The 17,617-nt window shown below is 45.0% G+C and overlaps 1 pseudogene; it reads right to left on the reverse strand.

Annotated features, from left to right (window-relative positions):
• The window catches only part of LOC115481002, a 469,054-nt pseudogene that overhangs the window by 99,797 nt on the left and 351,640 nt on the right, over nucleotides 1-17,617 (reverse strand).

Here is a 17,617-nt window from a genome sequence, read left to right on the forward strand (position 1 = left end):
TGTTATATGCATTTTAATGGACTCATATTTTTTTAAATTGTAGACTCTTGAGGCAGGCGTTTCTCACAGAAACATGGTGCCATGTAGAGTCTTATTTTCTACTATTGAAGGACATTTTTACTACTTATTCATCTCCTTGGTTTCTCTAGAAGTGTCCTGTTGATCTCGCTACTCCTCTTTTTTTCTACTTCTTAGACTAGCCACTCTCCTCTCCCCTGAAACAGCCCTTTCTCTCTCCTGCTCCCTGGACTATCCGCTCCCTTCTTCCCCTCTTGGTATTAAGCATCAATATCAGAAAAAACTGAAAAGCATACAGAATACAGCTGCTAGACTAATATACAGATTGAATAGATATACTAGTGTTTCAACTCATCTTAACTGCACTGGCTTCCCATAGCAGAAAGACACAGGTTCAAAGCTGCTGGCTGCTAAGACCAATTTGCTACATTTGGTCCAGTCTAACAGATTGAAACAACAACTGATGCTAGTGTCACCTTTCCAAAAGACAATTCAAAATCAGAAGATTTTCAGCTCTCTATTCCCTGTACTTGAAGGTTAAAATATAGAAGTCTCTTACTTGATTGCCATCAGAACAGAAAAACGCTACCTCAGCTACAGGAAGAGGCTAAAACCTCTCTCTTCCTAAAGACTGTTGCATAATAATCCATTGACTTCTACCTCCTAGTATCATCCATTATCCTTTCCTACAATGTTTTGGTCTCAAGCATTACACCAATGGTCTCCACACTAACATTATCGGCTTTTGTCTCATCTAGAATATAAACCGCACTAAACCCTGGAAAGGGGATATTAGCTGTGTACAAGAATTGATTTATGGAAGAAATCTACCTCATTCTTTATGTTCAACTAGGAAAAAGGCCCGTTTCTGAAATCAAGGAAACGGGCGCTAGGCAGGCAATCCCCCACCCTCCCTTGGTGTTTCATAGTCTGCCCTCCCTCCGTTTTCAACCCCGTCCCCGCGTTGCGGCCCATGGATCCCCCCTTCCTGGCGAAAACCGCCCCCCCTGCCGACAACCAGTGCTGATGGGGGACCCAAACCCCCGACAGCCAAAGTGCTATCTGCCCTTCTCGTTGGTTCCTCAATGCTCTTCTCAATCTCTTCAAGTTTCTGTGCGTGCGTCAGAAACTTGAAGAGCTTGAGAAGAGCATTGAGGAACCAACGCGAAGGGCAGAACAGCACTTTGGCTGTCGGGGGTTTGGGTCCCCCTTCAGCACAGGTAGTCGACAACGGCTGTGGGGGGCGGTTTTTGGCACGAAGGGGGGGGGGGTTCCAGGTTCGCGGAGGGGGGGTCCCAGGGGGCCAGTAACGCAGGGGTGACAGCTGATTCTGAGGCAGGGGTAGGAGTAGGGAAACACGGTTCCGCGTGTTTCCCTACTCCTCCCCTTGGTTTCAAATCAGCTGTCCACTGACGTCAGTGCATGCCTGCCTAGCAGAGACCACCTCCAAGGGAGGCACGGTCCCTGCACATTCGAAACATTTGGAGGTGAGAATATTATATAGGATAGCCATTTATGGACGATGTTGTTCAGACCTTAAGACCCATTTCTTCAGGATAGTCTTGGAAGAGGCCTTGAAAACTAATCCCCTGTGTCTCTATCCATTCAGTGTTGGAAAAAAGTGGGGGCAACATAGGAACAGTGTAAGCACTACAGTCTTTGACTATTAAGACATTAGGTTTGTCTGTACTTGAACAATGCTTGCTTTTTGATGCAGTTCCTGTTTTTAAAATTTATCATAGAATCTTTATTGTTAATTGCCTAGACTTGTGCTACAATGAGGCAGTATAGAAAATTTTTAATAAACAATAAATGAAACTCTCTCCCTCCCCGCCTCCTGGACTAGTCACTCTCTTCAAACCTGAATGGCCCCTTCTATTTCCTGCTCCCTGCACTAGCCACTCTCTTTCCAGAGATCACCCTTCTCTTTCCTCTACTTTGCAGAGGTCAGCCGCTCTTTTCTTCCCTGTTCCTGAAGTAGTCACTTTCTTCTCCTTAATTCACCAAAATGGCATCTCTCCTTTCCCTAGAGATCACCTCTCCCCTTTTTCCCTCTTCCCAGAGGCCACCATCATTTCCCTTGCTCCCTCAGAGCAATTCTCCTCTTACACCCACCCAATCTTGGTTTTGTATATTTCACCTGTACACTCTGTTCCTTGTGGCGTGCTCGGAATCCTGTGGCACAAGAACAGCGGTAACTTCCTACTGTCTTCTCACAGTGGCCATTGGCAACAGGGTCGTGATGTCTGGCGGCACTCATCCACATCTGAAAAGGTCAAGAGGAATGAGAGAAAGGGGGTCACAAGGAAGAGAGGGAAAGGGGCCAGAGGGCCTATTTGCCTTTAATGAGAACATACATCACAGATCTCCGGGCAACTGAGCTCAAATCCTCTGAGATTGAGCTCCAAAAAAAATTTATTTTTAAGAATTGACAGCTGGCAAGAATTTTATATCTTCTACACTGATCCCCTAATTTGATTGCCCTCCCTATTTCAGTCCCTCTCTCCTGATCCTCAGGCCTCCCCACCCATTTAGACATATTCCCCTAAGGCACTGGTTTTTCAACTGAGTCCTGGGGTACACCTAGCCAGTTAGGACATCCACAGCAAATATGCATTAAGGATGGGCAGCCAGAAATGTTCATGCCATTTTTTTCAGTTTCCTTCTTTTTTTTTAAATTTTGAAACAAATGTCATTAATAGTGGGCACTATCCCCAGGATTCTAAATAGCGCGCCTAGAGATCTGTGCCAAAATCCAATTGTATTCTCTAACAACGCACGTAACTTAATTGTCTTAACACGCTAATTAGCATTGATAGCAGCACTTAAGCATAATAAGCACTAACTGGTAATAATTAATTTATGCGCACAACTTGCTAAGCTTATTTGTAATGAAGTGCACCCTAAATTCTAATGTGTGCAATTCAAAAGGGAAACAAGAGCCAAAGGAGGTGGCAGCCCAGTGAAAACACATGAAATGACAAGGACTTGTCTACTGGACCATGATCATATGGAAAACATCTGCAAGCTCTGTGAAAAAGAGGAAAACTGAGGTGGCCGTATGTGTGATAACACTGGCATGGGAACTCATGCACGCTCAACGTAGCATTCTCAAAGTCCCTAAACTGCTTATACTACACCTAAACTGAGCTTCATCAAATTATGTTACCTATCTGCTAGGGGTGGGGTCTTGCCTGTTCTCAAAAGGGAGTGATAGATTAAGCATGACCAAGTTTCTATTCCACTCCTCCTTCCTGCTTAAATTTTAATGGCCAACTCGTTGGCAGGACAAAATGTATATGGTTATGTCTGGGCTGAGCTGGAGGCATGTTGGAGTCCTGAATATCAGTGCTATCTGGTTAAAGTTCTTCAGCTACGTTGGGCTAAATAAATAACTTATCTAGCACATTAGAATATCTATGGTTAACTTTAGACAACTGTATTCAGCAGCCCATTTAACTGGATAAGCTGGCTGAATATCCAATTAAAGCTAACTGGATGGCTTATCTGTTTAATTAACTGGATACCTCCCCGTTGACTATCTTATTTTATATGTTGCATTTGTATCCACCATTTTCCCACCTCTTTGCAGGCTCAATGTGGCTTACTAGTACCGTAATCGGCGTTAACCGATTCCGGGTGTGAACAAATACAAGTTGCGAGTAATACCAAAGTGATATTATGGTAGAGTGAGATACATGTATGGTAAAAGACAATTGGGGAGAACTTAGTAAGGGAAAGGAAGAGTTAGGATATGTCCGTTACGATCTTGGTATCTATGGCACTGATATTCAGCAGATCATTTGTGATTAAAGTTAAAGTTAACCAGATTGGTTATCTAGTTAACAAGGAAATATAAGAAAGATCATCGGAAGTCACTACTTCTGAATATACCTAGTTAAATTAACTAAATACATTATCTAGTTAACTTTAGGCCAGGTATTTGCCCAATTAGTTTTCACTGGTTATCTTTAATCAGATGCCACTGAATATGACATTGTCTGGTTAAAACTGATCCACACCACAATCATGCCTCCACCTCCTCCTATACTTAACCAGTTACAAGTTGTCCTAGATAAAAGTTAACCGATGGATGGGGTGGAAAATTCAAAGATGGAGATATGTCTGGTTACATCCAAAAGTTGACTAGACCAATCTATTGAATATCAGCCCCTATGCTTCCATATTATGGTGAGAAGCAGATGATGGTGGCATAGACAAGGAGGATGGCTCTTCTACAGCAGTGGGCATTGCCTCCTGCCTCATTGCTAAATGCACAAGGGAGGCGGATGGCTTTGATCTGGAAGATTTCTTCCTGGGATCTGATACCATAAGCCTTCAAAATCACAACCACTCAAGGTTTTTTTCTCATCCTATTTTATATTTGTCCCTACTTTTAGTTCAGAGGTTGCAGTGACAGCTCTCATGCACTAGGGTTCCTTCCAGGACTCTGCAATCTACTCTAAATCTGGTCGCTAGGTGTTGTGATTGTAATTCTCACCCGATATGAGCTACAGTTATTAAGCCCACAAGGTCAGACTAGCATTGTTCCTCAGGACTTCCAAATAGATATTTACAATGAAAATTCAAGAAGTATTCCTGCCTACAATTAGTCTTAGAATAATGTTCATTTGCAAACTCTGGTGACCCTGAAACATAATCTGGTTACTTTGACTGTATCATCTGAATGACTAATAGTATATATTCTGTTATCATACTGTATTGCCTTATTTGTTTTGTTTGGGTAAGGTTTATTCTATAATGTTTTTTTTTTAGTCATGATTGTATTTTGCATTGTGTTTTATGTCTATAAATTGTAAATTGCCTTGAGTGGTTTTTTTTTTTTTTTTTTTTAGAGCAGTTGATTAAAAAATGTAAATAACACTCAGTCTGGGAGTTCCCATTGCTTAAGAGCTAGAGTGGAGAAATGGGTTAGACCAAGAACACCAAGACTAGGAACCATTAACACTTTTGAAAATACTGTACTCCTGGCATTTACTACTTAGAATGCTCAGCATCTTGACCTTTGACCTATCCTATGGCCTAATATACTAACGTACGTACTGCGCAAGCATAGTAGGTCCTACACCTGTCCTATGCCAACCTACATATATGCCTGGCTTACAGCAATCCTTTTAAAAGACATTAACGCACTATCCAACTGGGACAAGGTTGAAATTAATGAATTTGCAGGACTTGAAGAGCATTTCAGCCAACTGTTTGAGGGCTGCAATGAAGGACTTTAGGGGCCGCATGTAGCCCGGGGGCCATGTGTTGGAGACCACTATACTAGACCAATCCACTCTAGTGGGTTACATCCCCCAGCCAGCAGATGGATCTAGTGAAACAAATTTCCAGTGACATTACTAGTATAACAGCAAGTGCAGTCTAGAGCTAGTCAGTCTGGGTTTTGTCCAACACTCTGCATCTGAAAGGGAAGCAGTAGGGGCACAGCATAAACACATCCAATCTAAGGCACAGCCTTCATGAATAACCTTCAGAACCCACTGGATGACATAATAAGGGTCCATTCCTAGAAAAAAATACTGAGCCCGTCTCCTACTTGCATCAGTCCTGAAACTCATTGGGGTTCCATCTGAGTGACAGTAATGGGGTCAGAGAGTACACCACCATCCCTGGGCTGCTTCGATCACTGAAAGGACTGTCTTTCTTGTCCCTTGGTAGTAGAATCCTCCCCCCCCCCCCCCCCACAAAAAAGGGCTTCTTAGAACAGAAACCCCAGTCCCAGAAAGCAACCCCAGTCCTTAGAAGCTCTGGAAGTTCCATGGGGGTTGTACTCAGGTAGTTGGTGAGACTAGACCTCATCCAGATCTTTGACTAACTTCAAGGTCCTCCCCAAACAGCAATCTACCCTTGAAGTGCAGCCTGAATATTTAGTCATTGGAAGCCACATCCACCACTCAGTGGCACAGTCAAAGTTGACAATAAGCCCCCACTGCTGAGTCTACCAAACTCAAACACATCTGGACAAGATCATAAAGCAAGTCCACCAGTAAAGCTGGCTTCAGTTCCAGCTTGACCGACTCTAATGCTGGCTTCAGTTCCAGCTTGACCGACTCTAAAGCTGGCTTCAGTTCCAGCTTGACCGAGTCCAACGAGAGCAGATGCTGATGTACTACTGGAGTGGCGTCTTGGCCAAGTAACCCACACAAATAGCCCCCTGAACTTTCAGGGCAGTGGAGGAGAAAATCTTCTTGAGGAGTCTTTCCACCTTCCAATCCTGGGAGTCCTTAACAGCAGAGCGACAAAGTGCCGCACGAAAGACTCCTGAAGAAATTGCAGAGTCATGGAATCGGAGGTAGGGTATTATTATGGATTAAGAACTGGTTGAAAGATAGGAAGCAGAGAGTAGGATTGCGTGGCCAGTATTCTCAGTGGAGGAGGGTAGTTAGTGGGGTCCCGCAGGGGTCTGTGCTGGGTCCGTTGCTTTTTAATGTATTTATAAATGACCTAGAGATGGGGAATAACTAGTGAGGTAATTAAATTCGCCGATGACACAAAATTATTCAGGGTCGTCAAGTCGCAGGAGGAATGTGAACGATTACAGGAGGACCTTGCGAGACTGGGAGAATGGGCGTGCAAGTGGCAGATGAAGTTCAATGTTGACAAGTGCAAAGTGATGCATGTGGGTAAGAGGAACCCGAATTATAGCTACGTCTTGCAAGGTTCCGCGTTAGGAGTTACGGATCAAGAAAGGGATCTGGGTGTCGTCGTCGATGATACGCTGAAACCTTCTGCTCAGTGTGCTGCTGCGGCTAGGAAAGCGAATAGAATGTTGGGTGTTATTAGGAAGGGTATGGAGTCCAGGTGTGCGGATGTTATAATGCCGTTGTATCGCTCCATGGTGCGACCGCACCTGGAGTATTGTGTTCAGTACTGGTCTCCGTATCTCAAAAAAGATATAGTAGAATTGGAAAAGGTACAGCGAAGGTGACGAAAATGATAGTGGGGATGGGACGACTTTCCTATGAAGAGAGGCTGAGAAGGCTAGGGCTTTTCAGCTTGGAGAAGAGACGGCTGAGGGAGATATGATAGAAGTGTATAAAATAATGAGTGGAATGGATCGGGTGGATGTGAAGCGACTGTTCACGCTATCCAAAAATACTAGGACTAGAGGGCATGAGTTGAAGCTACAGTGTGGTAAATTTAAAACGAATCGGAGAAAATGTTTCTTCACCCAACGTGTAATTAGACTCTGGAATTCGTTGCCGGAGAACGTGGTACGGGCGGTTAGCTTGACGGAGTTTAAAAAGGGGTTAGATAGATTCCTAAAGGACAAGTCCATAGACCGCTATTAAATGGACTTGGAAAAATTCCGCATTTTTAGGTATAACTTGTCTGGAATGTTTTTTACGTTTGGGGAGCGTGCCAGGTGCCCTTGACCTGGATTGGCCACTGTCGGTGACAGGATGCTGGGCTAGATGGACCTTTGGTCTTTCCCAGTATGGCACTACTTATGTACTTATGTACTTATGAGCTGCATTCCACCAGGATTGTCATTTTCTTGGCCATGGCCATGACCAAGGCATCCACATTCAGAAGAGGAAAGAGATGATCAACATCCTCCTGAGGGAGCGGAGAGAGATGCCCCCATAAGATTGGAGCCCCGAAGCACAGCACCTAGGATCTCCCTTCTCCTTTAGAACCATTTCAGATAAGGCCCAATGGAGGGGAAACTTCTTCAGGGGCTTGTGATAGCCCCATCTGTAGGGGGGACTGGGAGCTGTAGCCTACTGAAGGATCTCTGAGGCTTGATCAGTAAGAGCCAGAAGCTCCATGCCAGAAGAAACACCACTGGAGATTCTCCATCATCCTCTGGAGACAGCTCTCTAGATTCCAAGGATTCAGAGAATGCTAAGACAATGGCCCAGGTGTCTCCGCCACCCAGACTGAATCTTTATAAGGGGGAGTCCTGGGAGCTCTTTTGAGCCTTCCACTGAGTAACCATGCCTGCTTGCTGTACAGTGGAAGCAGGAGTGAGGGAAATGAAGAGGGAAGGACAACCAGATCTCAGGCAGCCCCTCAAGGCCAACTCTTAAGTCCCTTGTCCACAGGTTTGAGCCTCTGCAAGGCCTCTAGAGCTCTGCTAAACCATTCTGAGATGGCTGCCACAGGGATAGGGGCCAAATGGATGATCTGGACCTGGAGAACATGGGGACCCCCCCCCCTGAGGTGGCACACCCACTCTTTGCTTTGCAGCCAAAGTCACATGGCCAGAATCAAATATAGCCGCCTATCCCATCAAAAGTCACAGGTCTGCAGCTGCTAGGACAGAGGCTGAATGGAGCTCCACTGCCACAAGAACACCCAGTGATTGCATAGTACCAGAATCCCCCATTCCCGAAGGCCCTGCCCCACAAATGGGCATGTGGAGCTGGTCGTAGCTGACAGAAGGCGACCATTACAGGAGCCACAGCAACACAGCATGCTGCAACTCTCTCTAATGGCCCAAGCTGCCCAACCATGAAGAAGGGATTCCTCGCTCCCCCTGAGGCTAGAGCTCCTCCCTAAGTTCACTTTCACTTGTGCTCTGCTTTTTCTTTATTAAAACTATCTACAGCTCAAGCAGCCGACTGCTTAGACTTTTTAAATTTTTTAAAGGCACGAGGCTGTGGAGGGAGTGAGACAGAGGAGAAAGGGAGCCATGGAGGGGGGCAAGGGCTTGGTCTCAGCTTGCTTGGGCCCCTTAGGGCCTCTGTGCTAGCTGCTCCAGGGACCTAGCCTGCAAACAAGGGACTGAGAATGGGGGTAAACCCCCCTCCCACCCCCAACTCAAACCAGGAAGCAGCCCATAGACCAAATCCAAGAGTAAAAACAGCCCAAGGACTCAAGCAGACAGATACCAGTAGTGGCCTAGGTCTGAAGGGATCAGGCCGAAAAACAACAAAATTCAAAAAACAGATGTATCAGTCTAACCTGCACCATCGGCTGGAGGTAGAGAAAAAAAAAAGACCAGCTCCAAACTGCACCTGCTGCTATAATGGTGATGTCACTCAAATAGAGAGTCGGAATTTACTGGGTAGTATTTCCACTTATGGGCACATAGCCCAAAACTGACTAAATCAAGGCCCGGAATCCTCTTTCCTTCTTACCAATACAGTGTGTCCCCTGAGTGCTCAGCCAGAAGCCAGTGTTGCAGACGCAGGTATAACTTCCCTGCCGGGACACACAGCGTCCAGGGCCACAGATCCGAGGGTTCAGCTCACAGACATTAGTCCCTGCAACCAGGAGACAGAACCTTAGAAAAAAAATCCCATATGCTTCTGTGACAGAATACAAAACTCCACCAGAGTAACGATGACTTTGAGATCCAGTCCTAAACAGTACATCCTGGTATTTCCTCTTTCTATGTCCCCTCATAGACTTAATTAGGACAATATTTCGCTGTATTCCTCTGATGGTGTAAAGACCATGGTTGCAGTAAGTTCTAAGGGGCTGATATTCAAACCATGGGAGGGAACCCAGCTAACTCCCACGGTTGGCGGTCAGCCCAGATATTCAATGATGGGCCGTTTCCGGTGACCGGCACTGAATATTTGGTTTATTTTTAGCCAGTTTAAAGTTAAGCGGCTAAGTGGATATTCTAAGACAGCCTGTTAACTTTAAACCAGCTAAAGATGTAACAGCTATTTAAGCAGGCCGATGTGGTTGATTACAATAGCCGGATATGAATCAAATATTTTGGGATAGCTGACTATATCACGCGATATTTATTTTTGTTACATTTGTACCCCACGCTTTCCCACTCATGGCAGGCTCAATGCGGCTTACATGGGGCAATGGAGGGTTAAGTGACTTGCCCAGAGTCACAAGGAGCTGCCTGTGCCTGAAGTGGGAATTGAACTCAGTTCCTCAGTTCCCCAGGACCAAAGTCCACCACCCTAACCACATAGCTGGCTATCTCCTAGACCCTAACTGGAAATGTTCAACGGGGGCCCTAACCTGAAATATTCAATGGGGGATAACCGGCTATCTCCGCTGAATATTGCCAGATAGCAGTTAAATGCCATTTAACCAGCCATGTACCGTTTCTGGCCAGTTAAATGGTTTGAATATCGGGGGGGGGGGGGGGGGGGTATATGTTTTTTCAATGTTGTTTTAAGATGCTGTTCCATGTATAATTTTCAATCATCTTTTTGATACTCCTCTCCTGTGTTTCATGAGGTCCTGCCTTATCAATATTCTTTTCATAATTTTATGCCATTCATCTCAGTGAGCCTTTATGTGTCCTTAATTTGCCTGTTAGATAATTAAGCATGTTTTTATTTTAGGTTTTTAAATATAATTACTTTTTTCTATAAACACATGTTATCTTTCATTTTTAGTCTAGATTTTACAGGTTGGTGAAGTTGAAGATTTACACCACTGGGTAAACCCACCTATGTCTGTGTCTATTGGTTCCCGCATGTTTCTTAGTGTAGCTTTAAATGTTTGAATGATACTTAACCATGATTTGGGTATATAATGTTTTATTGGTTCCTGCATTTTTTTAGTGTGATTTTAAATGTTTAAATGACACTTAGGTTTTAATGATGTATTTATTTCTGAATTTATGTTTTAACATAAATGGTACTGTTTCTGATTTATATGTTTTTAATATTATGATTTGATTTGGTCTTTATGACTGATACTGTATGTCCTATACATGTATGTTTACAGTAATTTATTGCCCCCCTGAAGCAGTCCTTTTGGGTGAAACATGGCCATGTCATGCATGTGTGTATATGGACCAGGAGCTTGAGTAGTGAGTACAGGTGAATACAGTCTGCATTTCTACATAGTCTGCTCTTTCTTTGAAACAGACACTGGATTTTGCATTCCTTGTGCCTTACTGTTTACATGACCACCTGAGGGGCTGTCAGCTTTGAATCCATCTCGAAACTGGCCTGGTTCAGTCAATTGTCCAAGTATCAATGGACTTGACGAACACCCTGCCTGTGCAGGTGGGCTGCCACACCATGACCTTGGAAAAAGTTCTCAGAGCCACTGCCAAGCCCAAAAGTGGATATGGTGACCAAAGAATACAGAAGTGCAAGAAACCTTTGCATTTGGTTGTGATAACAATAAGAAAGTAGGCCTTGGAAAGGTCCAGAGATCTCACAACTCTCCCAGTCTGACTGCCGGATACACAGAGCATAAGGTTTCTATTCAACATTGTGGAACTCAAAGAGAAGCATCAACTCCCCCTTCAAATCTAGAATAGGCTGGAAGGAACTCCCTTCTTTTGGCACCACTATGAAGAAGGAACAGCAACCCCTTCCTATATCCTGGCTTGGAAGAGGTTCCACTGCTCCTAACTGGAGTGGCCTTTGCAACATGGACTATCACTCGCACCTTGAAGGAGGATCTGTAAAGGGACACCGTAAAGGCATCTGAAACTGGCTCTGCAAATTCCAAAGCAAACAGACACAGCAGAGATGACCAAGAAACAGGAGTGGAAAAACCTGGTTCTCAAAAAAATCCTTTATTGGAATAACCAAAAGGAGTCTTGGAACATCAGGAGTCCAATGATTCTAGGAAAGTTGAAACGAAATAAATTAAACCCATAATAAAATATATAAATGATGATGAAATCAAGAGACGAATGTATATGTTTAAGTCTATATACAAAGCGCGTAAAAATGACATTCACATGAATAAAAAATGACATTCATATGAGTAAAAATAATAATAATTTTCTAATGATCATTTTATATGTTATTATGGTTGTTTAATTTATTTCATTTCAACCTTACTAGAATCATTGGATTCCGCTGAAATATGGCCTGTCTAGTCTACCTAGGCCTGATGATCCAAGACATTTTTGGTTCTTCCAGTAAAGGATTTTTATAAGAACTAGGTTTCCCCAGTCCCATTTGTTGGTCATCCCCACTTTGTGTTTGCCTTCACATTTTGTGGGGTCTCTGTTTTTTTCCTTTGGTGTCCATCTGCAAATTCCAATGCATTCCCATGATGAACTATCTTCTAGGACCCATTGGTCTGAGATAAGGGCCCACGCCTGGTGGAACAGGTTGAGGTAATCCCAATCCAATCCAACCCTCCCTAGAGAGGGCCAGCTAGTCCTCATTGGGGACCCTTGGAGGTGGCCAGAGAGCAGGAAGGCATATCCCTTTCCCTCTAGGTCCCTCAAAACGGCAAATCCTGCAGTCACCAAACAGGGGAAGCCTTCCTATTCTGTCAACAACAAGTAGTTAAGATGCTACCACTGCCCTTAAAAGTACTCCTTCACAGTTACAGAACACCTTAAACCTCTCACTCCAACCACAGGGGAGGTGACACAGAGAGGGCAGAGACAGGAGGCATGGCCCAGAAATTATTAAAACACAGGGCACAGCTAGGTCGGAGAGACCCAGAGGAAAGAATCAGAGCCCTACAGCCTATGCCTCACACTACCTATGGTCTGACCTCCTGGTGCTTTCAAACACTATTTCCAGGTAGGCCAAGTTCATCTTGGAGCCTTGCAGAACTGTGTGAAAACATGACCGGTTGCCAGCTGGTGATTAATATCTGATGAGAGACAGAACTTTATCTCTGGGCCCAGACAAGCTGGATGTACTCTTTTCTTTAAGAGACAATAGTGCATTTTTTGGCCCTGCTGAAGTAGGCCACAGGAGGACACTTTGTGATAACTTCATATTGTCTGTGGACAACCCTCCTTGGAGGGAACCCCATCATCCGCATCTTCCTTGCCCCATCTCCACAGAGGACAAAGGCAGGATTACAACCTGCTCAGGAATTGAACCACCGCTGGAAAGCCTGGTTTGCTTGCAAGTCCATGCCAGGCTCCTAGCTGAGACTAGGGCCCCCAAGACACTTGGGACTCAGAGAGGACCACTGAAAGGCCAGAAATCCAACTTTAAACTCTCCCAGACTCTCTTAAAGTGGCCCATGAAGGTTTGTAACATGTCGAGGACCCCATGTCGGCAACCCTAGGGAGGGAAGGAGGGAGTCCTGCAGCCTCCAGCCTCAAAGGGCCCTGAAGCTAAATTTAATTAAGGGAGTAACCTTAAACAGGAAGTGCATCAGAGAGAGCCGGAGGAGTGGACGCGGCAAAGGGGAGCGGGAACGAGGCTGCCTGTGAGAGAATGAATGGCAGCGCTGACGGCGACGGGTACAGGACGGGTGAAGCCAAAAATGCTGCAGGGAGTCAGGGACCGAGGCAGCGCCAGCGGGGAAGACACAATTAAGCCCCGCCAGTTCGCCGGTGCGACTTGTTTGGGGGGCTCGCCCCCCCCAATCTACGCCCATGCCCCTTTCCCATCACCTCCATCCTGTCTCTTGTGGAAAGCACAATTTTGCGATAACATCTCTGGGGCTTCTATGCTACACCAGAGACTGCTTGTGTGACAGGTGACACGCACTAGCTGGAAGCCCATAGCAGTATGCTGAGAGCTGCCCATCACATCACCTGTGGAAAACTAGAGGAACGGAAAAAATTTGTAAGGAACATTACCAAATTTTGTTCCTCGGGGGTAACAAATTATAATACATTCCTTCCAGAAAGAGATCAGAGTCTACAGATTCACTCAACAAGAGCATTTATTAACATGAAAGGCCTTTGCACTGCTTTGCTTTTGAATTACTTATGGAGTTGAAGTTTCTTATCACCTTTGTTTCTGGTTATGTTGGCTTGTCCTGTGATGTGGGGAGCAAGCTAATGTTGTCTTACCTTGAGCTGGCACGATGACCCTTTCTGTAATGGATAACGGAGAGCTGGTTGGAATGACTACTCTTCTGTCTTCGGGTACAACTGGTCTCCAAGGTCTTCTGTCTTCAGAGACCTCTATTCTCGTGGGTTGACTATCCACAGGTTGACTTGCAGGTCGTCTATCCTCTGGAAGCACTGGTCTGACAATGGGCCTTCTCTCTTCAGTGCCAGTATCATGGATAATCAAACGAGCTTTCAAAAGAAAACAAAACAAAAACAAATCTCTCAGAGAGAATAAATTGAACATGGACTGTTAGTGAAAACCACATTTAGAGAGAAGACAAGGATCAAAGGATTAAGGTTTTAGCCATGACTACTGTCAGTATCATCCCAGGAGAGGCACACTGCCTTTCACTAGGACCCTACTCTTTAGGGAAATCCTTGCTACCAACTCTAAAAACACCCTATAGGATTCTTTTTTTCCAATTAAAATGGCAGCCAGTAGCGTAGAGATTCACAGGTGACACTTACAGGTGACTGCTCTGATGGTTGATACTGTAGGCAGAAGCTCCACCTGTTGTCTGACGGGGATTCTCGGATGTTCCTGGCCCAAGAAGCGGGTATTGAACCTCAGGTCAGCGGCTGAATAATGGTAGCCAGGGCCAGCAGGGCAAATCTCCTTGAAGCCTTCTGCAAAAGGAGAGAAAAAGAGTGCATGAGACGTTAGGCTAGGCAATCAGAATTTCCTCTGAGGTTATGGGGGTTGCGACAACGTGAACAAGGGTTGAGCATTGAGCCTCCACAGACATAGCCAACAACAGTATAAAAGTAAAATGAAACTTTATTAACATGTTCAAATCATATGGGGGCAATTTAATAACTTGGCACATTAGTATTCAATAATGGCATCTTGGCACACAGATGCCATTATAGAACTCAGTGTAAGTTGGCATTGGCATGGCCACGTTTAGGCATGACCATTTATGCCAGGTGGACAGCAAGTGTAAACGGGCACACCTAGGTTCATCATGCAACATACCTATAGTATTCTATAAGTTACGCATATAAACTGGAGACATACCCATGCTTCTACCAGGCTCCGTGAATATAAGTGATCAACACTTTCAATTATTCATGCAGCCAGCATTGAAAAAAAAACATATCAAAAAAATGCAATAGGAGGAAAAAGCCTCAACAGGCTCCAACAAATGCTTTTCTTGTAGCAATGAAGCTCTATCTGTCATCAGCGGATAACCCCCCCCCCCCCCCCCCCTATAATGCATATCCATTTTTTATAATATACATCTATCCAAATGCAAAATGCACCCAACACTTAACTTTGTGTGCTGTGATGCCTTCTGTTCCCTCTACACAAACAACAATGGCCAGCATTTTTATTTGCTGCTTCAGGATATGTGGATTATAACTGAAAACTCCGGACTCCTGCTAGTAAACAGCCAGAAATCAGGACTTTTCAATTACAATCCACTACTACTACTTATTTCTATAGCGCTACTAGACGTACGCAGCGCTGTACACGAACATGAAGAGACATTCCCTGCTAGACAGAGCTTACAATCTAATTAGGACAGACAAACAGGACAAACAAGAGATAAGGGAATATTAAAGTGAGGATAGTAACATAGTAGATGACGGCAGAAAACGACCTGCACGGTCCATCCAGTCTGCCCAACAAGATAAACTCACATGTGCTACTTTTTGTGTATACTTTACCTTGATTTGTACCTGTCCTTTTCAGGGCACAGACCGTATATGTCTGCCCAGCACTATCCTCGCCTCCCAACCACCATCCCTGCCTCCCACCACCGGTTCTGGCACAGACCGTATAAGTCTGCCCAGCACTATCCCCACCTCCCAACCACCAGTCCCGCCTCCCACCACCGGCTCTGGCACAGACCGTATAAGTCTGCCCAGCACCATCCCCGCCTCTCGCCACCGGCTCTGCCACCCAATCTCGGCTAAGCTCCTTAGGATCCATTCCTTCTTAACAGTATTCCTTTATGTTTATCCCACACGTTTGAATTCCGTTACTGTTTTCATTTCCACCACCTCCCGCGGGAGGGCATTCCAAGCATCCACTACTCTCTCTGTGAAAAAATACTTCCTGACATTTTTCTTGAGTCTGCCCCCCTTCAATATCATTTCATGTCCTCTCGTTCTACCGCCATCACGTCTCCGGAAAAGGTTCGTTTGCAGATTAATACCTTTCAAATATTTGAACATCTGTATCATATCACCCCTTTTTCTCCTTTCTTCCAGAGTATACATGTTCAGGTCCGCAAGTCTCTCCTCATACGTCTTGTAATGCAAATCCCATACCATTCTCGTAGCTTTTCTTTACACCACTTCAATTCTTTTTACACCCTTAACAGGATACGGCCTCCAAAACTGAACACAATACTCCAGGTGGGGCCTCACCAACGACTTATACAGGGGCATCAACACCCCCTTTCTTCTGCTGGTCACACCTCTCTCTATACAGCCTAACAACATTCTAGCTACGACCACCGCCTTGTCACACTGTTTCGTCGCCTTCAAATCCTCAGATACTATCACCCCAAGATCCCTCTCCCCATCCGTATCCTATCAGACTCTCCCTGCCTAACACATACGTCTCCCATGGATTTCTACTCCCTAAGTGCATCACTTTGCATTTCTTCACATTGAATTTTAATTGCCAAACCTTAGACCATTCTAGCTTCCGTAGGTCCTTTTTCATGTTTTCCACTCCCTCCGGGGTGTCCACTCTGTTACAGATCTTAGTATCATCCGCAAATAAAGGATGATAAAGTAAGGGTTCTGAACAAGTGAATAAGGGTTAGGAGTTAAAAGCAGCACCAAAAAGGTGGGCGTTTAGTTTTGAAGATGGCCAGAGATGGAGCTTGACGTACCGGCTCAGGAAGTCTATTCCAGGCATATGGTGCAGCAAGATAAAAGGAACGGAGTCTGGAGTTAGCAGTGGAGGAGAAGGGTGCAGATAAGAGAGATTTACTCAGTGAGCGGAGTTCCCGGGGAGAAATGTAGGGAGAGATGAGAGTGGAGAGGTACTGAGGAGCTGCAGAGTGAATGCACTTATAGGTCAATAAGAGGAGTTTGAACTGTATGCAGAAACGGATAGGAAGCCAGTGAAATGACTTGAGGAGAGGGCTAATATGAGCATAATGACACTGGCGGAATATTAGTCGTGCAGCAGAATTTTGAACAGATTGAACAGGAGAGAGATGGCTAAGTGGGAGACCTGTAAGAAGCAAGTTGCAATAGTCTAAGCGAGAGGTGATAAGAGTGTGGATGAGGGTTCTGGTAGTGTGCTCAGAAAGGAAAGGGCGAATTTTGATGGTATTATGGAGAAGGAAACGACAGGTTTTAGCAGTCTGCTGAATATGTGCAGAGAAGGAGAGGGAGGAGTCAAAGATGACCCCAAGGTTACGAGCTGATGAGACAGGAAGGATGAGAGTGTTATCCACAGAAATAGAGAATGGGGGAGGAGGAGAGGTTGGTTTAGGGGGAAACATGAGAAGCTCAGTCTTGGTCATGTTAAGTTTCAGATGGCGCTGAGACATCCAGGCAGCAATGTCAGACAGGCAGGCTGATACTTTGGCCTGGATTCCTTCCATCCAGCGTCTCCTCTTTCTCCCTACCCTTCCATCCAGTGTCTTCCCTTTCTCTCCCCATCCTTCCACCCATCTACCCTCTCTCCTGATCCTTCCATCTAATGTCTCTCTCCCCCTCCTTCTATCTAGTGTCTCTCTATCTCTCTACCCTTTTCTGTTCAGTGTCCCTTCTCTCTCCACATCTTTCCAGTCTCTCTCCTTTCTCTCTGAATTCATCTCCCCTCTTTCTCTCCCTATCCTTCCATCCAGTGTCTCTCTCTCTCTCTCTATCCCCTTCTTTCCATCCAGTGTCTCTCTC

Source organism: Microcaecilia unicolor, chromosome 11, assembly GCF_901765095.1.
Source record: "Microcaecilia unicolor chromosome 11, aMicUni1.1, whole genome shotgun sequence".
NCBI lineage: Eukaryota > Metazoa > Chordata > Amphibia > Gymnophiona > Siphonopidae > Microcaecilia > Microcaecilia unicolor.